The sequence below is a fragment of the Aricia agestis genome, chromosome 2, assembly GCF_905147365.1.
Source record: "Aricia agestis chromosome 2, ilAriAges1.1, whole genome shotgun sequence".
Taxonomy (NCBI): Eukaryota; Metazoa; Arthropoda; class Insecta; order Lepidoptera; family Lycaenidae; genus Aricia; species Aricia agestis.
The window spans coordinates 12,286,225-12,312,203 of record NC_056407.1 but is presented as its reverse complement, the minus strand read 5'-3'; the positions used below and the strand labels follow the sequence as shown (position 1 = coordinate 12,312,203).

At 34.6% G+C, this 25,979-nt stretch overlaps 1 protein-coding gene across 3 annotated transcripts in view; it reads right to left on the bottom strand.

Annotated features, from left to right (window-relative positions):
* Window positions 1-25,979, bottom strand: part of LOC121740021 (CUGBP Elav-like family member 1) — a 364,655-nt gene that overhangs the window by 308,808 nt on the left and 29,868 nt on the right. For all 3 annotated transcript variants that reach the window (XM_042132700.1, XM_042132703.1, XM_042132702.1), the window contains exon 2: window positions 14,343-14,375. The gene's annotated coding sequence lies outside the window, so the exon portion shown is untranslated. The remainder of the gene's footprint in view (window positions 1-14,342; window positions 14,376-25,979) is intronic.

The window sequence follows — 25,979 nt, the reverse complement described above, 5'->3', positions numbered from 1 at the left end:
ACTAGCTTCACATTAATTAGAGGTAGTGTAAAAAATCGTTTCTTATAATGCTAAGTACTCACATGCGGTTTTTCTCGATAGTTTTATTCCAAATCGAGTAATAATAATACTGTGTGGACCGCAAAACTCATAGCTCGAAGGCTCGCATCGAGCCGGCTCGATGGAATTAAATATAATTATCGATTTAGAATAAAACTATCGAGCAATGCTGAATGTGTGGACGAAATCCCGAGCCGGGTTTTGCTTGACGTTATTGCTCGATCGAGAAAAGCCGTATATGAGTACTTAGCATAATAAGTGCCTAGTATGTGAAATTTAACGTATGAACTATCTTTAATTTTGATTTGGCCTTATGTAAAACGTTGCCTTTAATAACCACTAGCTATTTGACCGAGCTTTGCTCGGTATTCGATAAAACACATTAAAATGACATTTTCTAAAAGTGATTCCTAGCTAGATGGATTTATCGCCCCCGAAACCCCCTATATACTAAATTTCATGAAAATCGTTGGAGCCGATTCCGAGATACCAATTATATATTTATATACAAGAATTGCTCATTTAAAGATATAAGATAAATATTTTTTGGGCAATCTGATAATAAATTGAGCAGTTAGGCGTACAGTACTCTTCTTACACCTTTTATTGAGTTTCATCAGGTGAAGATTTACAATATACTTTTCCCAAATTTTTTGTTTATTAGAAGAAGGTCCTAGAATCTAGATAAACCAATATAGAATATTTAATAAATTTTCAAAAGGCAGTGTTTATATAAAGCACGGAGTCTGTTTGGCGTGTAAATCGAATATTTTAGCGGGGGCCAGGGACCTCTGCGGGTATTTTTTGTACCAAAACACTCCCATGAGTCCTTAGCAGCTGCCGGAAATGAAAACGCGTTACCTTTTACTAGAGTCAGCGTTACAGTGACAAACAATACTTTTAATGGCAAAAATGTCTGGATTATGACGTGGTAAGTGAACTCATATCGTACGAAAAAAAATATTATTGTATAAACCCCTTTACCACAGATTATTAAATAGTTACTACGTAACCTTTACCAACAAACAATATTTACATTGTGTAAACATACATTATAGTGAAGTTAAACTATAAATTTAGTCTTTGTCTGATATGCTGAAAAAAGCTTTATACATAACATAATGCATAATTAGTCATAACTATAACATATTCTATGTCATAGCAGATATTTTCATTAAAAAGTAGGGAATTAAACAACACCCAAGTCATAAAGAGTGTTAAAATTCTTTCGCCAACTTTATTAGTTTTAATATCGCTAAGGAGTGAGCATGCTATGGATACTACGCAGATGCCATAGCGTACTCCTTAGGTAAGTTAAAGGTTAAAAACTCCGAGAATGCTCTTCAAAGAAAATATAAAGAAAACATTAATATTATTTATTACTCGACTACGACAAAGCCAAAAGGAAAGGCAATGATAATTATGGACAACTCTGTTATATATTATGTAATATTATAAATGCGAAAGTGTGTCTGTCTGTCTGTCTGCCTGTCTCTCTGTTACCTCTTCACGCCCAAACCGCTCGACCGATTTTGCTGAAATTTGGCATGGAGATACTTTGAGTCCCGGGAAAGGACATAGGATACTATTTATCCCGAAAAAATGTATGGTTCGGCCGCGATAAACGAGTTCTGGCGCAACGGAGTTGCGGGCGTCATTTAGTATATTATAAATGTATCATCTCTGGTAGCGTCTAGATTTGCAAGACGTCTCACGAAATTAAAGTCTGTCAATTCAGTACAAATTTAGAAATGCATCATGCGTCGCGTTTCGGTCTGAATTGAGCCTTAGTACTGTCTCACCCATAAAATAAATTTAAACTTGAATAAAATAGTTAATTGCGATATATGTACAGTAGTTGTGAGGTTTAATAAAAATTTAAACCAATGAACCCCGAAAATCGTGAAAACTTTGCAGGTGAATATAAATTAATTCGTCATTAAATTTACGTAACTCCCGAGGCTACATTTATTATGTTTCCATTTATTTTACGTACCAATTAAATTTACTTTCTTTATGGGACGTTTTTTATGCCAAATAAAGTTCGATCCATTACTCGCGAAGTTAACTTTTAACATTTTCTGTAATATTCATATTTTATATTATTATGTTGCGAAGTACGAGTGAATAAAACGACTTCCAAAGAGTTAAAAACATGATTGTCACCATAAAATGTAATACGAGTCTTATTAATTCATCATTTAAATGACTACTTACAGTCGAGTAACTTGTGTAATACGTGAACATTATTTACAAAAATTTCGTAGAAATTAAACCAATTTTCCTTGTACTATAAACCTATCACCCTTTGCATATGCTGACGTCATCAAAGGCGCATCAGGTAACAGATAGCCGCGGGCAGCCGACGGCCGATTGTACTCTCCCCTTATTCCCAAACATATTGACAGCCAAACATACCCTAGCCCGGGGGCGCGGAAATCAATACGCCTTTGAAAATTTTAAGCCCTTACAGAATGCCGAATATTTTTTAATAAAATCCTCGCAGTTTTTCCGGTTGGACAGTGAATAAAAATTCTTGGGGCATTATTTTCATGTGTAAAAATAAATACAAACTTGATAGTATTTTAAATAAAACACGATGGGATTATGACGTCGGAAAGTTATATAGGTTTAATAGGGTTTAATGCATTTAAAATCGTTATGTCCATATAAAAACTAATCCTTGCGAAAACTTGTAGCAATAACAGTTATACTACTCGTATGCGTAAAAATAGAACAATATAATAAAGAACCTTATGAAAAGAAATCAAGAAAATATCTAATATATAAAATTCTCGTGTCACAGTTTTCGTTGCCATACTCCTCCGAATTTTTTTCTCATGAAAAAACAGAAAAAATTCTCATGAAATTTTGTGAGCATGTTGAGTAGGTCTGAGAATCGGCCAACATCTATTTTTCATACAAAAAAAAAATGATATGGCAAAACAACGTTTGCCGGGACAGCTAGTTGGATATAAAATTACATACCTAACCAAGGCAATTTTGTAATAAAACTAAGTAAAAGACGCCCTTCCGTTGAAGCACTAGAATAAAATTAAGATGTACCTATCTCTTACCTTTGAGCAATAACAATATACTTTTAGTAACCTTACCCACACGTGGGGGAGTACTTAGTGAGTTTTTCCACATTCCCTTCACTCCGGGGACCTAAAGTAAGTTTATAAACCTCTTGTCTCTTTATGTTGACAAAATAAAGAATTTTTACACTGAAACTTTACGCACTGAGTTTTGCAGTAAGTATAATCTTTTTAGTTATAGTAAATGATTTTAAGAAATAATTAATATAATAGTATACTCTATAGCTTATTAAAAATAATATTTACGCAGCGTATTTTTAACTATTCAAGGACAAGCAGACTCTGTATGGGTATTCGCTGTATTGATTTATTTATAAGAAGGTAAAATAGTAAGAAAATACCTTAACTATTATGAAAAACAGACAGACATGACGAATCTATAAGGGTTCCGTTTTTTGCCATTTGGCTACGGAACCTTAAAAACACTGATAACATTAATGTTTAGTAGTATACAGAAGAATAAGATAAACACAACCAAAGTTTTCTGTCTGAAGATTCTGCAGGACACATAATGTAATAGCAAATACATAATATGTATATATATAATATTCTCGCATAATATTCCCGTCGTTAACGAAACCCATCATCGTAATGGACTTGAATAGAGAAAATCGAAAACAAATTTGCTATGAGACAGCCGTTGATGTACAAAAACGGGATACACATAGTGCACCAGAAGATGATGTTCCTATCAGGTACCAAGAAATATAATATTAAGTTTCTTTGCATGCAATAAAAATGTGATTTCAAATTAAATGATTCTATTATTAATTGTTTCATACTAACAACGCTTATTTAAGAGTAAATAATAATTTCGCTCCCACTACAAAATGGCTCCACCATAATATTATTTGTAGCATTCAAAGTCTTTACTGTTAATCGAAAAAGATAATCTTAGGTCCAAAATACGTGTTAAAATAAACTATGTGTTATAATAATATCAAGACTTTGATGTCATATTGTATCAATACATTATGAAATGAGAGCGATAACGCTAGGTCTGTATATTTAGCCATAAGGCCCAGGCCACAACACTGCGTTGCGGCGTCGTATCGCAAAAACAACATCACAGAAATGCGATGCGTTGTCACAACGCAAAAATGTCATCGGAAATCTCGCTGTCGCGTAGCAACCAGGATGCGTTCTGCGACGTCATAGATTTTTACAATGAGGCACCGAAACGCACTGCTGTGGCCTGGCCCTAAGGGTTAACTTTTACCCAGACTGGCGTAAGTGGGCTTTAGCTACCATACGATAAAACTAAATAACACTGAAGTAAAAAAAAATACAAACTAGAAAAATTATACAATATCTATGTAATAAAGCATATCGGTGGCGACGTAACAAAACAATGAACAACCCTCTAGCTAACTCAACCGTGAGGTTCTACGTAACTCACTTACGACTATTCAATTTGGGGGGGTTATTTTTGAATCAATTTCCCGGTCGACTTGTCGTGTTTGGTTCGCGTTCGTGCGTGTTGCCCCGTGACACCGCGATAACACCTAGACTAACACGATGTTCGGTGCTAATATTAGATATCCGATTATAATATGTGTTAACATGACAGTTACATGTTAAAACCCACCTAACTGACATAGACCGCCGACTGAATATGAACCGCGATTTTCCAGCAATGAGCAGGCTGATGATGTGAACTATAATAGCTAAGAACACTCTCGATCATGTCAGCTTTCAAACAAAAAAAACTAATTCACAATCGGTCCACCCGTTTGGATACTACAATGCCACAGACAGACAGACAGACAGACAGACACGTCAAACTTATAACACCCCTCATTTTTGTCGGGGTTAAAAAAATATGTTAATAATAATAATTATCAGCTCCAATATTTTTTTAAATGGACAATTAGCATATTTTACCAGCAGTTACTTGTAGCTAAAGTTCAACCGAATGCTTTTATTTTTCAAATAATGAGCCTATCTACAATACATTACTAAGCAGTCCCATTCGGGTTCGACTCCTACAAAATACGGGATCTCATTACAAAATCAATTCTCGAATGTAAATCACCAACTGAACGATGACGACTGGTATTCGTCATTATGGATTCAAGCCCTTGTCTACGGAGCCATGTTTTATGGTAATACATCAAGGACACCCTACCCTGGTCTTAACATGCAATTATGCAAACGAAACGACATGACAGTAGCGCCTGGAAACCAATTCCAGCTGTCATATTTGTAATATTGGCGTCGTTATTCTTTTGTCTTATATCATGGATGTTAGACGTGTCACTTTGCATAATAATTCTATATCTAGCACTTTGTTTGCTGATTTATTAATTATAGTATTGTAGATAGCACGTTACTTAAAATATGAATATGATACAATTGTAAGCATATTATGTTTAAGATTAATAATCAAATTCGTTGATGTAGATTTTTAAATCTAGTAATATATATTATAATATAACAATATATGCTACAGTATTTTCGCAGTATTATGCAAAAAGAAACATGATCAAGATACTAATATTTTTCATCATAAAGGTTTTAAAAAATAACGAGAATGTAAGCGAATAAAAAAAATCGCGTACATTTTCGTTTTATCGTGATAATTAAGGCGTTTCCACAACAAGCAAGACGTTTCTTTAATTCTATTTCATCTAAGGGAACTATTTCCTGCAATAGAAGTGGTTTCATCCTAGGGTGTGTAGACCCTTTCGAAATAGGTTCCATTTTATTTTGCATCATACAAGAAACGTGTTAAGCAGTTGTAAAAATAAGTATATTTTTATTCTCGGAGGAAAAAGGAGGTATCAACATGACATTAACATGACATCATATATATTTATCTATCTTATAATGATCTAAGTATATATTTTTATAATTTAAATCAAGAAAACGATCAAGAGAAGGATCTTTCGGAAATACAATATCATAATATTGAACGATAATATTATAATTTTATAATATTTCAGTAAGTATTCTAAACATGTTTAACATAATAATTGTATATTCTGTGTTCGAATTTTTTTTCTGTAAAGGAACGTAAGAAAAATGGTAGAGGGCTATAATAGTAAAGGAACTACAAATCTCAGATAATCTGGCTGCGCATACAAATTCTGATAAAACAATTTATCATACAAGCGTTACACCCTGAAGATCTATGTCAGCGACCTCTTCAAATAAAAGAAGGACAGGCTTCGTAGATATGCCATTACACAAATGTTGTAGATACAGCAAGACTATTTACAAAATAGTCTTGCTGTATCTACAACTCTCGAATCACAAAAACAATAATTTATTATATAGAACATTGTAAGAGTAGAATTTTTCAAACATTAAAAAAATAAATACCAGTATGACTCTCAGTAAAATTCATAATCATAATCGCCATACTTTTCTTAACCCCATTCACATAATGTGTCACACAATATATTTCGCACACCCACCACCATAATTCCACCCTGTGCCTGTTCTAAAACATCTAATTTTGCGAAGTGTAAGGTCTACGTTATGTCATATCCTGTGGTCAATATAAGATATTACAAAAGGTATTTTTAATATTAAACCTTGCGAAGCTCAAATATTTGGAACGCGATACCGCGTGGTCACCCCAAAATACTGTCAAAATGACATAGAGTGATTGATGACGGTTTTTTCTCCTCCATCATCGTTTTATTGAAATTGATGGCTTGTTCAGTCCGACGGGTGTTATTTTGATAATACTGTCATTTAAAAAATTAATTCTTAATTTAGTATGTAACTTTCATAATCATAATTGTATTAAAATATTCTTTAGTTGTAAAATATTGTTTTCGAGATTTTTTGGTACATTAAGAAATGATAGAGTATAATGTTATATTATAGTATATTCTGTCAATTTACAATATTCTTATTTGCAATATAATTGTATAGCTTTGCAAAAAATGTGTTAATATGAACATTACATCAAAGCTTCAGATTTGCCTTAAAAAACTAATGCTTATTTCTTACTAATTAGCTAAAGAAATAATTAAGTTTAGATTAAAGTAAAACGAAGAAATAGAAATAAAAATGTTGTAACCATCTAATTGGCAGTCGCAAATAAAGTGTTCTATTTTCCGCTAACAAGTTACGCAATAGCCTTCACGATCTCCATTATAATAATAGCATTAGCAAAAACATGAATATAAAATATTAACTAGCTCTATTGACAGTTCGATGGGTTCCCTTAATTGAGTTAGCAGTTAGCTGGACGCCACTTAGCAGATTAGAATCGGCGGTAACAATTTAATTCTGATACAAAATTACGAATACCATTTACAAGGAACATAGTCATCATCAGCGTGATTTGCAACTATAAGGGCCTGTTTCACAACTTACTGATTAGTGTCGGATAGGCTATCCACAACTTATATGACAGATACTATATACTCTATCTGTCAGATAAGTTGTGGATAACCTATCCGGCACTTATCAGCAAATCTTCGCGTCGTTTTAAACTCTTTTGAAAACATCTGAACTCAAAGTTTATTCACCTATGCCCGGCATATCAATGCCAAGATCAATAATTTTTACCGGAGGCCCAATTCCCTACCCTTTTCCCTTCCCTACCCTCCCCTATTCCCTTCCCTTCCAATCCCTACCCTCCCCTATTACCCTATTCCCTCTTAAAAGGCCGGCAACGCACCTGCAGCTCTTCTGATGCTGCGAGTGTCCATGGGCGACGGAAGTTGCTTTCCATCAGGTGATCCGTTTGCTCCTTTGCCCCCTTATTTCATAAAAAAAAAATATAACATTGAAATTAATATTTTTTTATTAAAACGAAAAAATATTGTACTATTTACTTTACAAACGTTATCACTTATTCAAATCGCTTATTAAATATTTATAAAAATAAAACTAAAGTCACAAAACGGTTTTATAAAAACTAGAGATCGCCCAATGGTCGAAATTCGACCTTACTTGCAACGACATTAGGACTGCTACCTATATTTTGTAAAAAATATTGACTTCATCATAGTTTTTTTTTTCAATTCTTGCTCTGGGACTCAGCTGATCTCAGACTGACCGTTTAAGCATTGTCTAATAGTATCTTAAATAAAATAAAAAAAAACAATAATCCATTTTCAATTTGTCAACTTGTTGTCAACAGACTTCGACCATAAATAAAAGAGTATAATTCGTATGTATAGGCTTGTCACTCAAAAATCTGTCATTTTTCCTAGTAGTAGTGTCGTAGTGAGTGTAACGTTTTATTTGTGAAAATTATATATGATAAAAGCATAATTTTAAAATAATATTAGCTCGATGCACTCCTTCACCATATAAACTATAACTGTGCGAAATTTCATGCACCTACGTTTCCCCATTTTTCGTAAAAAGGGTTACAAAGTTTTTCTCTTACGTATTAATATATAAAAATGTAATTTGTCGACGCTAGGTCGAGTTGCGCTACAACCTCTACGCTATCGCCTACGCCTGGCTACGACGGCTACGAAGCGCCATTTGGGAGGTTAGCGCAGCCATTTTGTTATTGTAGTTTTGTGGTTAATCAGGATAGCACGATATCTCTTATATATAAAAATGGATTTTCAAATGTGTTAGTCGCGCTAAAACTCGAAAACGGCTGAACGGATTGGGCTGATTTTAGTCTTAAAATATTCGTAGATGTCCAGGGAAGGTTTTAAAGTGACACGAAGTTCACCGGGACAGCTAGTTACAAATAATATCACACATTGTACTGTGCAAAGTGAATATAATATACTATGGTACTGTGCTGATGCACCCCAGCCGTTTACTTAGAGCCTGTTCACACGGCGCGTTGAGTCAGCGTGATTGCGTCGACGCAGCGCTGCCGTTTGACGCATAGCCGGCCACACGGGCGCTGCGTCACTGCAGCGTTATCACGAAGCAGTCTTGGCGTAAATACCCCTTCCCGCTTCGTCTCGGGGGCTGTTGTCAGTCATGACGTGTGCGTTGCGACTTGCGCGCTGCTGTCACGACGCAGCGCGCCGTGTGATTATTTGTATGTAAAACAACGCAATGGCAGTGCTGCGTCGACGCAACGCTGACGCAACGCGCCGTGTGAAAAGGCTCTAAGTCAAACTCTCTGAAACAACAAGTTCTACGCACGTGCAACGCAAGATATTGCATTGTTTTGGAACATATTAAGTTGCATAAGAGCATGTGCCAATTTGGCTAGTCTAATGTAAATTATTCAATTAAATGTAAATTGTATATTACAACAACAATAACTCTGGCCATCTTTACTCTTTGACTGTCCCTTTGATACATGAAAACCAATAAAATGGACAAACAGTAGCAACCGGCCGGCAACCAGCCGTATTTATTAATATTCCCTCAGACCAATTAGTTGATCCGCATCCATCGGCTTCGGCGTTAATTAATGAACTGATGAATTCCTTTGACGTGAAATAAAATGGGACATATTTTCATTAGGCCAACAATGATTCCCAATTACAGCGAATCTAGCCTTCGCCATGGCAACGAGTGGGGTTTCACCACTTTCACCCCTTCGGCGGTATTACGGCTTCGGCTCTGTGTAATGAACTAGCAACCTTTATAGCATAATTAATTTTGAAATAACGTCGGCTGCGAAGCCAGATTTTATAGCCGGATTTTTTTTAATCGTCAGCTTTATTTTAATAAGTACACTATCAGTTTTTTTAAATAATATGGCACATCTTTTAATATTATTACTTCTGTATAATATCGCACATGTAAATAATATTACACATCTTTTATTATTATAATAGTCTAAGTATTTCCTCGGCTGTTATTTGTTTACATGTGTATTTCTTATCTTTATTCATGTACCTACCTAAATTTATTAACTGACTAGATGTCCCGCGTGGCTTCGCCCGCGTAAATTAGGAATTTTACGAAAACCGTACATTTTCCCGTAAAAAATAGCTTATGCCCCTACTGCCTTCACTTGGTCTACTCTATATCTGTGCTTAATATTGCCATAGAAATTGCTCCAGTAGTTGGTAATTTCTTATATTTCCTCCGTTTTTCCCACATTTTCCTGAGTTTCTTCGGTCGTATTAGTCTTAGCGTGATAATATATAGCCTATAGCCTTACTCGATAAATGAGCTATATAACACTGAAATAAGTTTTTAAATCGGACCTGTAGTTCCTGAGATTAACGCGTTCAAGCAAACATACTTACTGTTCAGGTTTATAATATTAGGAAGGTACTTATAGTTTTTTTTAACTATCGCTTGACAAATTACTCGAGTCTCGATCTAAAAGACTATGAAAAGTACCAATAACAGGGTCATTATAGGCTCATAAGTCATAACCATGGCACGATGCATGGTATAATAATTATGGTAATGATGATGATGATGATGATGAATGTAATTTGCATAGTAGCATATGCTTTCCGTTCTTAAAACAACGCCGAAATTCCCAAACTTGTATCTATAAGGAATCAGGAGTTCTCTCAGCACCTTCCGAACCACGGTATACCAGGTATACTCTGTGCAAAATCTTACTTGTTGGTAGCATATGCTTAGACTACTTCTCACGAAACCGAAGTCACCACGTGTTTCGATATAAATTTTGAGGAGTTCCCTCGGTTACTTATGGATCCTTCATCAGATCACCACTTTTGTGAATATAATACCAAATTGGGATATTACCCTATATACCAAAAGAAAAATTTTGAAAATCGGTTTACAAACGGCGGAGTAATCGTTGAACACCTCCCCCATTTTGAAAGTCGATTAAAATTGTAGCCTATGTGTTATTCTGATGTATAAAGCTATATTATTGTAAAGTTTCATTAAAATCCGTTCAGTAATTTTTGCGTGAAAGAGTAACAAACATCCATACATCCATACATCTAAACATCTATACATCCATACATCCAAACAAACTTTCGCCTTTATAATATTATATAGGATATAGGAATAAAGGAATATAGGAATATAGGAATATAGGATATAGGATATTAGGATTATAGAAGAAAAAGTACACTGTGTGTTTAAGTTTCTTTATTATAGCTTGCTTAGCGCTCAACTTTACAAAGAAACGTGAACCAGAATCCGGACACACGGTATAATCGGGATTCCGGACGAGCCACAAAATTACATCGTGCAGTCGCAATCTTCAGCAACAATCAATCCGTCGGGTAATTTACTTTTCTCGCCTTGTAAATAAGGTTTGAACTGCTAACCCCGGGGGCGGAGCGAAATGACTGCGGTCTCAGACTTCTCTTTGAAAACGAACGAGAAAATGTTTCGAGAAATTTGAATTACCGCCGTGTCACAGTAATAAATCCGGCAAATCGCACGTGACGTGTCAACGGGAATTTCGTCGTTCGCAAATATTATGATAATTTGTAAAAACATGAATGTCGTCCTGAAGTTCTCAAAATTACGATAAACAGAAATAGATTTAGTTTTTCAAAAATGTTGTGTCTATAAAAAAATACTTATAGTGCTTCAAACAAGCTGGACCACGAGATGTGCCTTCGCTCTGCGTCCTCTATATGTTGTATCACGGGGAGTGCTCTGAGGAATTGTTCAGAATCATACGTCCTTTTTTTTTCGTTGGGGGAATGCTTTTACGCATCCTCGGGGCCTGGGGAGGACCACCGAGGTATGTGGGACTCCCCGGGGCGGACTAAAGACGCACCCGGGACTACCCACTAAAACCCCAATGGTGTTCCTGCTCCTGACAACAACTTTTCGCCATCGTTCCATGCGAAAAATATACCATTCTTATTAGCTTTATGAGTGGCAGTCTTCCACTATGCGTTTTTTGCATAACTTTCTGCCACGCATAGTAAACTTCTTGAATGACTATGCCAGGAGTATTTTCGGATCAATACTACCTGCAAACCTTCAAGAAGAAAGCGTATTCCCTCTTAAAAGGCCGGCAATGCATCTGCAACTCTTGTGATGTTGCGAGTGTCCATAGGTGACGGTAATTGCCTTCCATCAGGTGAACATACAACAAAACAAAGAAACAATTAAAAATACCAATTCAGGCTTTACCAACACATCATAATAGCAAAGTCTTAACTAACCTTTTCTTTCTCGTGAGGTATCAGTTTCCTAAAACTCTTTAAAACAAATAAAAATATTCACGCTATTATGATTTCTATTTGTATAAATGTTTTTTCAAACTCAACTCTCGCAAACTCTTTACTTAGACGACGCGCGAAGTTCACCGTGTAAGTTAAGATTATTTTCCAAGAGTACTTCCAAATAAAGCGGGACACGAGCCACGTGCCTTTAAATCTTTTCCACTTTCGCGTTTAAATTTTTCAGAGGATTTTCATATGACGTTTGTTTTTCTGTGTTAATAATACAAAAATATTTTTACTGCAAGAAGGACTACCCTAAACTGATTCGATTTCGACTTACAACTCTGATCCGATGTCGATTTTGATTACATTTTTTCTATTCCCGAAAAAACTCGAATCTAAATCGATATAATATCGTTGAGATCGTTTGCGAACTTCTCGATAAATTTTCTCTCCTTTATTAAAGAGATTTTCAACACTAAAATTTGTGTTTTGAAATAAATTTTTCTGAAAAGTTTTTAGTTGAAGGCTTAAATTACAATAATATTTTATTTGTGTAATATACATTATACACCACAGACTTTGGTACAAACTTACTAACCGACCTACGAAAAACCAGTCATTCCGCGATTCAATTAAAAGATTGCATATGCGACTGTACAACACGCGTTTGACTCATTCTATATTATGCGTGCCAAACTTTAAACACCTACGAAAAAACGCCAGTTGAAACAATTATTTCAATTGAAACAAAAGTTATAGTCCTGGAGAATTCAATTTCATTTTGTTTTTAAATATTGAACGTGAAACTCTTGTATGGTCCAAGTTTCACGTAGCGGGACGGGCGAGACACGCGCGATTTGTCGTGAGCGAGCAGTTCATTTATTCAACTTTTCGATGGAATCTGAATGCAGTCTGATGTTTTTCTTCACTAGAAAAATATTCATTCGAATTTTTCAATTTCACTCGGTCGTACGATGCACTGGAAGATGTGCAAAGTAATTCTATTTTGCAGCTTGTCTTATTTTTTATCGTTAACGACATAATATTAGTTAATTTTGAACTTTGTTTTTAGCCTAAACCTAACCTAGCCTTATTATTAATTATATTGATATCCAACCATCTGCTTTTAACGAATGTTACACTTTTGCTATTTATACTATAAACGAAACAATATTTAAGTCAGGCTTCTAAAACAGTGTATTTTTTGCCGCGCTTTGTTCAACTCTACCTTTGAAACTCGTAAATTTGCAGTTAATTATAAATCCATTGTTAATTATAAATCAATAGATTTATAATTAGTGTTAATTATTTTAAATCTATCAAAATATTATTATGTAATTAATTAATATATCAGTCGATTTTGATAGAATTTACGTGTGACATAGCTATGTCCACACTGTGCTTTTTTTGTTCATCAAGGGGATGCGTTATAGCGTAGTCAATAGCGCACGTGAAGCATGCCAGCGACGCATGCGCTCTGATCGTATCTTCTTTTGACAAAAATGACAATGTTAGCGTTGCGGTCGCTGACGCATTCAATTATTAAATGCGCCAAAACGAAAGTTCAATGAAAGAAGAGGACGAAAATTGAAGATGAATGTGCTAAGTGTGGACATAGCTAATAGCTATGTCCACATTATGCAATTTCATCTTCAATTTTCGTCATCATCTTTTTATTCAACTTTCGTTTGGCAATTTCAATAATTGAATGCGTCAAAATCCACCCGCGTTGGAAAGAAAAGTGTATGACACGAGCGTCGCGAGCATGCCTCACGTGCGATGTTGACTGCGCTATAACGCATGCCCTTGATGAACAAAAACAGGCACAGTGTGGACAAAGCCAACACATTTTTCATGCATTTTCGGTTCAATAGAGCATCAAAATGGTATTCTTATAAATAAATAAAAATTTCAAACGCACTTTAATTGGTTCAAACTCAAAAAAAGTTTATTATGGTAGAAACACGATTAATTCATAAATAATTAAAAGTGATTTCAACGTCTAAGTTAAATACGGGAATTTATGTTCCGATCGTATCCTATTTTTATTAATTACAGCAAAGACTCAATATAATTAATTTATATAATGGAAGTTTTAAATCAACAATCAGACTAAGGCAGCGAGATAAGAGCCGCAAGCCGCTTTGTTCGCAAACTCAATTGAACCGATAACAGGCATTGTTGTACTCACTTAAATGCGCCAGCTTGCCGACTGTCGGGGAACCTGAAACGAATTAAAATAACCAAAATTAACACCACTGTTACCATTTTACTTAATTAATTCCGTTGTAGCCAAAGAAAGCATTTTATTTTGACTATTTTGTGTATCATTGAATTAAAAAAGTTTTGAGCAGGGCCTAGATACAAGTGTCAAGCGATTATCGTAAACGCCAACAAAATCGCATACATTTTGTTGGCGTTTACGATAATCGCTTGCCACTTGTCTACTAGGGCAGGTATATTTCTTTACTCGCAGGGAAAACATCATGCTTCACCCTGGTAGCCTTTCGCAAGCCGTGAGATTACTATTATAGAAGTATCTTAGTTCTGTCTAGCACAATGCTTCATATTATTTATTAAATATCAGCTGGTCTTTCGCAATCAGTAGGGACTGCACATTCACCAAAATTCGGGTATATTTAAAGAGGCGAAAAATATGGCTCTAACAGCTATACCACAACCTCAAACCTTCTACAACTTAAAGAAAACTATACTTATAGTTATGTTGAATAATATCAAATAGATCTTATCATTCTACGATGCATTCTATAACGAAATAGTATGTGATGATAACGATGATAGTAATATTGTGATGTCCCTAGTGAATCAAAGTATATGCAAGATGATAGAGGAAATAGCAAATAAAGTTAGGAAGACGCCATAAATTATTATTATAATAGAACATAAAATGTTGGGCTCGAGAGCTCCCATAAAAGCTATCGTCAAGAAAGGCTAGGTACATATTTTCTGTGTATTGAGGGTGCGTAAGTTAATATTATCATAGATTATAAAAAGCTGTCAGACCCTAAGTGATTTAGAGCTATATTGTACTTTAAAAACGATGGTACAAAGTATAATATTAACGACGTGCAAACAATGCGGAAATTACGCGTAAAATACTATAAGTAAATGTTATTGTTTCAACCAAGATTATTATTATTAAAATTGCACGTAAGCAGCTGTCATATTAAGTTTCTCCTTTGCGCGTTTAAAATCCGGTGCGTGGTTTCACCCTTAATACAAAAATATTTTGTAATCTGTACCGAAATGATTAAGCTCACTCAAATGAAACTTCTCTGTCATCAAAATTATCTGCTAATCGCCTCTTGAGAGGAAAATGATGGCAGATGCCTCCTTAATCAAATAACGAACGAACCTCAAGACTAAGGCGTTTTCACCCCTGTTAACGAGAAAACTTGAACCGATGCGTTAGCGAACATTTCATTCTGGTTTAGGGTGAACACAGTGATTGACGGTTCATATAATTTTGTTTTGGTTTTATACCTTTTTAGGGTTCCGTACCCAAAAGGTAAAAACGGGACCCTATTACTAAGACTTCGATGTCTGTCCGTCTGTCTGTCTGTCTCCAGACTGTATCTCAAGAACCGCTATAGCTAGGCTTATGAAATGTTCACAGATTGTTTATTTTTATTGATGGTATAGCAACAAATACTATAAAATATAAATAATATTTAATTCCCATACAACAAACGTGATTTTTTGGCTTTTAAATAGGCACTTGAAATTTTCACAAAGTCATTGATTATGTGTATACTTTATTAATTAATAAAAATATTAAAATAAAATAAAAATTAAGGGCTGGGCTCCCATACAAAAAAAAACGCAATTATTGGCATATTTTGGCTCTTTAACGCCCTTACCACCAACCACCAACCACCACCACCCTTCGTGAGCGCCGAGCGGGTTTGTCGTACTTGGCCGATTATTTAAACAAGACCGTGAGGCGCATACGTTATTGACAAAAACCAAAGAGCAGTTTCTAGCACAAAAATCTAAAGTTCCCGTACGATAATCGGAATGAAGTCGCCAGAAACTTTTGTTAGCTATGGCAGAGTAGACAGAATTGCTATGGGTCAATTCAGACCGCAACGTGACGAGGCGAGGCGAAAAAATATTTTTTTATGGATTTGACAGATTCCAATGGGGATTGTCCATTTTTTTTTTTAATTTTGCTCATTACAAAAACATTTCGAGGAATAAGGTCAGTGATCGCTTTTCTGTATATAAACGAAAAAAATACCCATTAGTTACTTATATTTTTGAACAAATACGTTTAACCTTTGTTTGACCTTCAATGGCGTTAAATTAGCAATAAATTCGACCAACATTACGTTTCGAACTTTTGCTAAGCTTCTCGTATCAGCTTTCACATAATGAGAACTTGCATTTGACGAACCAGCCATTATAAATAAGATTGAAAGGAAATTTAAAACATATGCAGAGGTCAATTAGCGGCCGATGATGACGTCAGAGCGAAACTTTAAAAATTTATTGAGAAAAAACTAGCCAATGAATTTCAAAATTATTTAATTTATATTCTTAAAATACCCTATTTTAACGAAAAAGAATTTAAAAAGTACATGTGATTTTTTTTGGACAATGCCCATTGCGTGAGTCGTCTTGCGAATCTGTAAATTCATATAAATTTAGAAATGCATCTACGCGTCGTGTTGCGGTCTGAATCTACCCTTATAATACGTTGATGAAAGAGCAAGGTTAACGGAAGGAGATTCTGATTCGCTACCTACTTTCCCTCTCAAAGCTTTCAAGACACATCCAGTTGTCAGCGCACACGTTGTCACCATAAATCAGGTAACTAAGCTGGAGTGAGGTAATGATGAATAGCATCCCTGGCACGTCTCCAGCCAAATGTTGTGGATCTGAGGTGTCATTTTATCCTAAATATATCACAAATTCTGTTTTAATATGACCCATATTTCGCACGCACTGACAATATATTATTGCTTATGACAAAGTGAACATTCAAATCAATATAATGCTAAGTATAACTAACATGCGATTTTGCTCGATAGTTTTACTCCAAATCGAGTAATAATTACTGTGTGGACTGCAAAACTGACAGCTCGAAGGCTCGCATCGAGCCGGCTTGATGGAATTAAATATATCGATTTAGAATAAAACTATCGAGCAATGCTGAATGTGTGGACGAAATCCCGAGCCGCGGGTTTTGCTCGTCGTTATTGCTCGATCTAGCAAAACCGTATGAGAGTACTTAGCATAATAGTAGTTTCATGAGTGTGAGTCTACTCACGAAACCGAAGTCACCACATGATTCCATATAAATTTTGAAGAGTTCCCTCAACTTCTTATGAATCCCGTCATCAGGTCACCCCTTTTATGAATATGGTGCCAAATTGGGATGATTCAAAATCAGTTCTAAGTCGGCATACTCTATAATTCTGTCTACTCTGGTATAGGTTATACCAGAGTAGACAGAATTATAGAGTATGCCGACTTAGAACTGATGTTGAAATTTTTAAATTTGACGTATTATGCCGAAAATCGTCCCTAGGGTTATTCAATTGTTACTTACGAATTTAAAACTATGACATATTCGCTGGACGTGTTCCTCTTTGGTCGTATTGTTGTTTATGTTTTGGCACATGCGATTAAAATTGTCAGAATCCAACAATTCTGAAATCTTTAAAACATAACACCTCCTCTATTTTGAAAGTCGGTTAAAATTATAGCATAATAATATGTGTTATTCTGATGTATAAGCTATATTATTGTAAAGTTCCATTAAAATCCGTTCAGTAGTTTTTCGCCTTTTTTCCAAACTTTCGCCTTTATGATATTAGGTAGGATTTATATCATTGATTTAAAAAAAAAACTTGCAAAATATATAATCGTTTCGTCTCTCACAGTAATTTCCGTCAAAATTGGGCTCTACGGAGTGATTGCCGACCGCTAGTGTCAGCGTTTTGCTTCTCTCGTTAGAGAACAATTGGGGATGCAGAATTACAGATTCGATCTTTTTTAACGCTTAAAAGTCGATCCACATTTAAATCGCCGATGTTAAAAATCCTACAAAGTTAAAGTGGGTTTTTAAATCGCACACCATACTAAACGATATATATAAATATCGTTTAGTATGGTGTGAGTATTTTATACTTCGAATTACGAAATATCAAGCAACATAAGTATTGTTGCACTATGCGAGACATCCTATAAAAATATTTAAAAATTGGTATGGTTTTGTGGCGATTTTGTGGCAGAGACACTAGGAAAAAATAAAGTACAGTCTGTCAAAAAAGTAAATAAATTAAAAAGTGGCAACATCGTAGTGTCATGCCTTTTAAATCAATCTAAGAATAAATTATAAGCAAAAACCTTTTTGAAAAAAAAGCTTTTAAACCTTTTTGAAAAAAAAGCTTTTATTTAAATACTTACTCTTAAAAGAAGAAAATAAATTTCCCCTTAAAAATTCTAGCTATTAAGTTATAGCCTCAATATATTATACAATTTGCATGATAATAAAAGCTTGTCGCGTGATTTGTAAGTAGTAAATTACTAGTAAGTGCCAATTTAACTGAGTAAATTACTGATGTTATATTTTTTATTTTATTAATAAAGTAATTACTTAAATATTGACAAATTGTTAAGTCTCGCGAAAAGCTTTTTAACCGACTTCCAAAAAAAACGAGGAGGTTATAATATATTCGGCTGTGGATATATATATATTTTTTTTGTATGACCACTACTCCGCCATTTGTGAACCGATTTTCAAAATTTTTAATTTGTTATATTAGGTTTCACTCCAATTTGGTCCCATTTTCACAAAAGTGGTGATCTGATGATGGGATCCATGAGTAATCGAGGGAACTCCTCAAAATTTATATGGAAATATATGGTGATTTTGGTTTTATGAGAACCATCCTAAGCATATGCTACCAAAACGCAAGATTTTGCACCAAGGTATACTATGGTTCCGAAGATACTAAGAGAACTCCGGATTCTTTATAGATACAAGTTTTATTATTATTAAAGTACTAGCTGTTGCCCGCGACTTCGTCCGCGTGGACTTCAGTTTATAGCGCGCGATGTCAACAAAATTGGTGTCAAAAGCTTTTATAAAAAACCCCTGGTACCCCTTAAATCAATACAGCTGTGCAGTGTGCACACAATAAGTATTTCATTTTTTTATATTAAACTTTATATTTTATGCCAAATTTTAAAGCTTATTTAGCCCTCCAATTACACAACTTTACCCATAAACTATTTATCATTGATAGATTTAAGGTTACGTCACTGCACAGATAAAGTACTGAGTTATTTAATACCGTAGAATAGATATAACAATCGAAAAAAATCGAAACTTAAATGTAAGATGATACCACGTCTTATAGAAAGACTTTTGAGCAAGATTCAGCGCGATGTAAAAGACGCACGGCGCCATCTATTATGAATTGTTGGAACTAACTTAATTTGAACAAATTTACGCATTTTCACCCCCTTACAACCCTTTTTTCCAGTAAAAAAGTAGCCTATGTCCTTTCTCAGGCCTTAGACTATCTGTATACAAAATTTCATTACAATCGGTTCGGAAGTTTTGGCGTTTGGCGTGAAAGCGAGACTGACAGACAGACAGACAGAGATACTTTTGGCGTTTGGCGTGAAAGCGAGACTGACAGACAGACAGACAGACAGAGATACTTTCGCATTTATAATATTAGTATAGATTATGTGCACACTGCACAGCTGTTTTTAGGTATTTTGATTAATTAAGGGCCGCGCTACACCGGAATGGCGCTGCCATGCGAGGCGAGCACTTTCAGCGCTGCCATTCCGGTGTAGCGCGGCTCTAAGAAGGGTACCACTTACCAGGGTTTTAAAAAGTTTTTAAATTTGACACAGATTTTGTTGACACCGCGCGCTATAAACTAAAGTCCACGCAGACGATGTCGCGGGCAACAGCTAGTTATGAATAAAAATAATAATAAATAGAAAAGTAGGTATGATTAGTTCTGTTACAATAATAAAGTAAAAAATAAAACGCCATCTGTTTTCATATATTAGAATTAAAATGTTGATTGCATTGATATATTTTCTGGATGGAATATAGGCCAACACGGTACACTCGAACTACTTTATTTTAGAGCGCCTTCTGTTGTCAACTTGTCACATATATTAGAAATGCAGTAGGAGTTCTATAAGATAAGATAGATTGATTATTATTATACCAAGTGATTATATTATTAAACATAATATTCTAACGTATTAAAAACTATAAACAAAAACATACTAACTAATAAGTATGATTAGTTCTATGTTACAATAAAGTAAAAAATAAAACGCCATCTGTTGAATCGTATTAGAACTAAAATGTTCATTGCATCGATATATTTCTGGATTTTTCATAATGTTATACATAAAATATGTTTAAGATTTTTGAAATTTTATTTTAATACACATCCAAGACCCAGGAACATTGAAAACTTTTTGTTCCGCCTGCGGGACTCGAACCCAGGACCCCCGGGATGAGCGCTGGCCACGCGCAATGCGAATTCATTTTCATCGATATTTTCATGGAAATAAGATATTTTCCCACATCAAAATGTAGCCTATGGGCGATTCCATTATCGCGGGTGCAACCTTTTGACGCACTTAAAGCGTCCTACTGACAAAATAAAACATATCTATTAATAAATTATCTTTTGAAGGGATACATTTTAACTAGTTTAATCATGATATGTAAATGAAAACTATAATTAAATCTAAGAAAAGCCACAAAATATGTTTTAAGTAGTATCGCGGGTGCAACCAAATCGGCCCTCCATTAAGAACTTGGACGAGTTCATTTGAGAATACTGTTAATTGTGAAACTTTTAGTTATTTATTAACCCATATTTCAAAAGTGTATAAGACAAAGAAATGATTTAACTAGATACAATTAATTTAAGTTATTAGTACTAGGAATTATTAACAATTTTCACGATCGCGGGTGCAACATCAGAATATCGCGGGTGCAACAAGTCTAAAGAAATTGAATTTACTCATAAGTCTGCGACTAATTTCTACATTTTTGATATGCAATACATAATATTATTAGTAAGTTGTAATAATACTACTTAAAATTTTGTTATTTTTTAATTATCAGTCATTTATCGATCTGAGAAAATAAATTGTCTAAATCACTAAAAACAATTTAATAATGTAACTTAGGCAAACGTTTTTCGATGTATTGCTATAAAACCGAACTGTGCTACAGTTCGGTTTTATAGAACATTGAATTTAAAATTTATATGTATAATTTAAAAGAATACCTATGGTAGAATTATAAGTAAAAATATTTTTTTCAAAGAAAAATATGAAATATATATGATTTTTATGTCATTTGTAGCATGTCTTATAAAATGTTTAAAAATAAAAGAAGATTAATCATCATTTTGAAACATCTCTTAAGTAATACATGAAATATATCTAAAAATATAAAACACGATGTGACTCTATTGAAATTTTTATAAATCTTGTAATTACATGAAAACTATTGATAACAAATATAATTTAACGTTATTGTTTACCTTAATAATATTAAACATGTCGAAAATTACTAGAATAGTTAAAAATAAATTGTTGCTTTTGCAATTGTACTGCTTCGATCGCGGGTGCAACCACTTTTAAGGTACTGTTTTTTCATTGAAAACCATAAAATAGTTTATTCCAATGATTAATTCCTATTTCCCTCTCAATTCTTCTTACTTTTACAAAGTTTCAAATTATTAACAATACATTTTAGCGAGAAAACTAAACTTTTGTACCTTTTTTATCGCGGGTGCAACAATTGCAACTTTTGTTTTAATAATGTTTGAAAACTAATTTAAAATTGTTGATTTTTTTGCGCAGAAATATAAACTTATGTTATACAGTCAATATTATGTAGTGAAATTCAACTTCGAGCTAGTGATTTGTCGTAAAAATAATCATGTGTGGCATAAGCAGGTTTTCTCGCGCCGTTAGATGATATCACTTCAGAATGTTATAAATCATTCAGATTTAAATTTTTACTGATAAAAGTTCTTTTGCTAGTAAATATACATCTTTCTATATATAATTCAATAAAAAAATGTAACAAATGCTGTAATTTAAAAATTCGTGTCGAGGGTCGTCTCTAGCGGAATCGCCCCTATGTCCTTTCTCAGACTCTAGAATAACTGTGTACAAAATTTCATTGCAATCGGTTCAGTAGTTTTGGCGTGAAAGCAAGACAGACAGACAGACAGACAGACAGACAGACAGAGATACTTTCGCATTTATAATATTAGTATGGATTTTAAAAAAATATAGTATTTAAATAAAATCTTTTTTTCAAAAAGTTTTTTGTTTATAATTTTTTTTTTTAGTTAAATCTCTGACTAGATTTCTTAAGTCTGCTTGATTGTAGTTTGTTTTGTGTCTAAATTAAATATCACTTAACCAAAAATTACCGGATTCAACCGGGCATTTTCTAATTCCCGGCTGGTTTTGCTGACACGACACGACACGACACGACACGACACGACACGACACGACACGACACGACACGACACGACACGACACGACACGACACGACACGACACGACACGACACGACACGACACGACACGACACGACACGACACGAACGACACGACACGACACGACACGACACGACACGACACGACACGACTCGACACGACACGACACGACAAGACACGTCACGACACGTCACGACACGTCACGACACGACATGACACGACATGACACGACATGACACGACACGTCACGTCACGACATGTTACGATACGACACGATACGGCACGACACGACATGACTTTTGAATTTACTCTCAATGAGCCTTTTTGTTTGATACCCTGTACCCATATTGCAGAAGTGCTTTAAAAATAACTATATTCCCCTATCTTGGATGAGCCGCCATATTGGATGTAGAATGACTTTACATTCGTTTCCGAGTTACTGTCAATAAGCCCTTTCATTTGATACCCATATTGCAGAAGTGCATTAAAAACAACTATATTCCCCTATCTTGAATGAGACGCCATATTGAATGTAGTATGACATCATATTCGTTCCGAGTTACTCTCGATGAGCCCTTTCATTTGATACCCATATCGCAGAAGTGCATTAAAAATAACTATACTCTACCTTGGATGAGCCGCCATATTGGATGTAGTATGACATTACATTCGTTTCCGAGTTAGTCTCAAAAAACCCTTTCATTTAATATCCATATTGTAGAATTGCATAGATAATAACTATTTCACTATCTTGGATGGTCGGCCATATTGGATTTAGAGTGATGTCACATACAATATCATGCATTGTCATCCAAACTAAACGTGCTTGCAAAATTTCAGCTCGATCGGTTAAATATATCCACTTCAAAATTGAGTTCCAAAATTTCACCCGAACATAATAATTATTATACTACTTAAATTATTATTATTATCTTACGTACACAATTGTATGTCGTGCACGTTATACATATAACATTTGCCGCGTTATATAAAAAAAAAACTATCATATTTTGATTTCACAGTTCCAGCTGCAGGTTACAAGTGATAGTCTGCATTTGTAATTACTCTGATTGTAGTCGTTCAGACAGACACTCGTCAAAGTAAAGAGAGATTGTCACAAAGAGAGGCTTTTGAAGAGGCAGCCGCCATATAAAACGCAACCCTGTGAACGCATACGCTTTGTGCTGAGAAAATGTTACAGCTTTACAGGTGCTAGATTTTAAATGAAAATAAACCTGCCGTCTATATAAACCACCGTATTCATAATATTATGTTTCTGTTAAGTTTGCTCTATGCTGGTGAAAAGGTGGTTTTTTAAAGCAAAGTAAAACACAATAACAAAATATTAGTGATCGATTAATTGTAATTTGTGCTGTATGGTTTTAGAAATTGAAAATGATTATTAATGATTATGAAAATTGATTATATTTAATTATTTAAAACTACCGACGTTAAGTGGTTACACCTGATGATGATTTATATCGAAACCGGTCGTGTTTAAGTTAAATTTGTAGTAATTAATGAATATAGTGGAAAAAGTGCACGTTATTACGTGTACACAATATTTTGTGTTTTATTTGTGTTTTTAGAAATTGAACAAACTTTGCTTAAAGTAGAAAGTACAAAAGCTAATGTTAAACTATAGGATAAAAACACGGTAACCATATAAGCATTTTAGGTTAAACCGTAGCACCTCCATCGTGGGTATCGCAGACACAGTAGATTTTCAATTATTATGCGGCACCCGGCTGCCGCTTGGAGACTGATGGGTTAATAAATAGAAAAAATAGAAAAAACATAGCTATAAAATCGGCCAAGTGCGAGTTGGACTCACGCATGAAGGGTTCCGTACTGTTATTGAGCAAACATAGACCAAAAATTGTGTTTTTATATGGGAGCCCCCCTTATTTTTTATTTTATTTTAATATTATTCTTAAATATTAAAGTAGACATATAATTAAGGCCGTTGTGAAAATATTAAGTGCCCACCTGTTGCCATTATTGATAACGAGCAAAAAGGCAAAAAAATCACGTTTGTTGTAAGGGAAAATAAAAGAAATATTTAAGGGAGGCCCTTAAATATTTATTTTATTTTGTTTTTAGTATAATTGTTGTTATAGCGGCAACAGAAATACACAATCTGTGAAAATTTCAGAAGTCTAGCCATATCGGTTCTTGAGTTACAGTCTGGAGACAGACAGACAGACGGACAGACATCGAAATCTCAGTAATAGGGTCCCGTTTTTACCCTTTGGGTACGGAACCCTACAAAACATAGCTATAGAAACTAATGAAACATAAAAATATAAAAGAGCTAAAAGAAAATTGTAAAATGTAAAGTTTAAAGAAATAACAGTTTAAAGAATTTGCATAGAATGGGCACCAATTTGTAATTCTATGCCAAGTGGCTTAAGTCGGAAAAAACTCTGCTGGAAGCTTTTTCATGTGGCCGCTGATACGATAAGCCGATTAAGAACTAGATGAGGGAAGTGAACGCATACAAAAATTAAAGCTTTTGAATATAAAAAGTAGCTGGTAGTGAAAGCTAGCAGTTCCTTATAAAAAGAACATTTTTTTAACATAAAGCTTTATTACATTTAATTTTGTACCTTAAAATGTTAATATAGGTATGTGAAGTGATAGGAAATGAGTAAAATAATTAATCTTGTACCACAGTTGGTATCCTAACTCTCCAAACATAGTGCGCCTAACAAAAAATCAATAGATTTTGTAACTCTAAAATGCCTACGAATTATGTCTTTAATTTCTTACAAGACCCCATCTTGAAACTTCGCATTTGATTCATCTACCACAAATAAAGAAAATATAGCGTTTTTCAGTTATGTGCCTACCACACGTGCATGCTTGACCACAGTTTTGCTGGTGCATGCTTCTCGCATGACAAAACGGAAGACTGACATATCTATCACACGGCACGGAACGGAAGGGCTTACATGCCAGAATTTCAAGGAAGTTTAAAAACCGTCAAGCCAAACTTTGGGGCTTGCGCATACTACCGTTTTACCAACTACACGCACAATGTTAGTGTACAAGCCGGCCTGCGCAAGCAAAACTGTGGTCAAGCATGCACGTCTGGTAGGCGCCTAAGACAGCTACATGCCTTCAAATAGATTTCACTTCTACATAATATTATTATATCTTAGTAGATGTCCCGGTGAACTTCATATCACTTCCCTCCTTATAAACCTTCCCTGGACTTTCACGAATATTTCGAGACTAAAATTTGCCAATCGGTTCAATTGTTCTCGAGTTCTCGAGTTTTAGCAAGAAA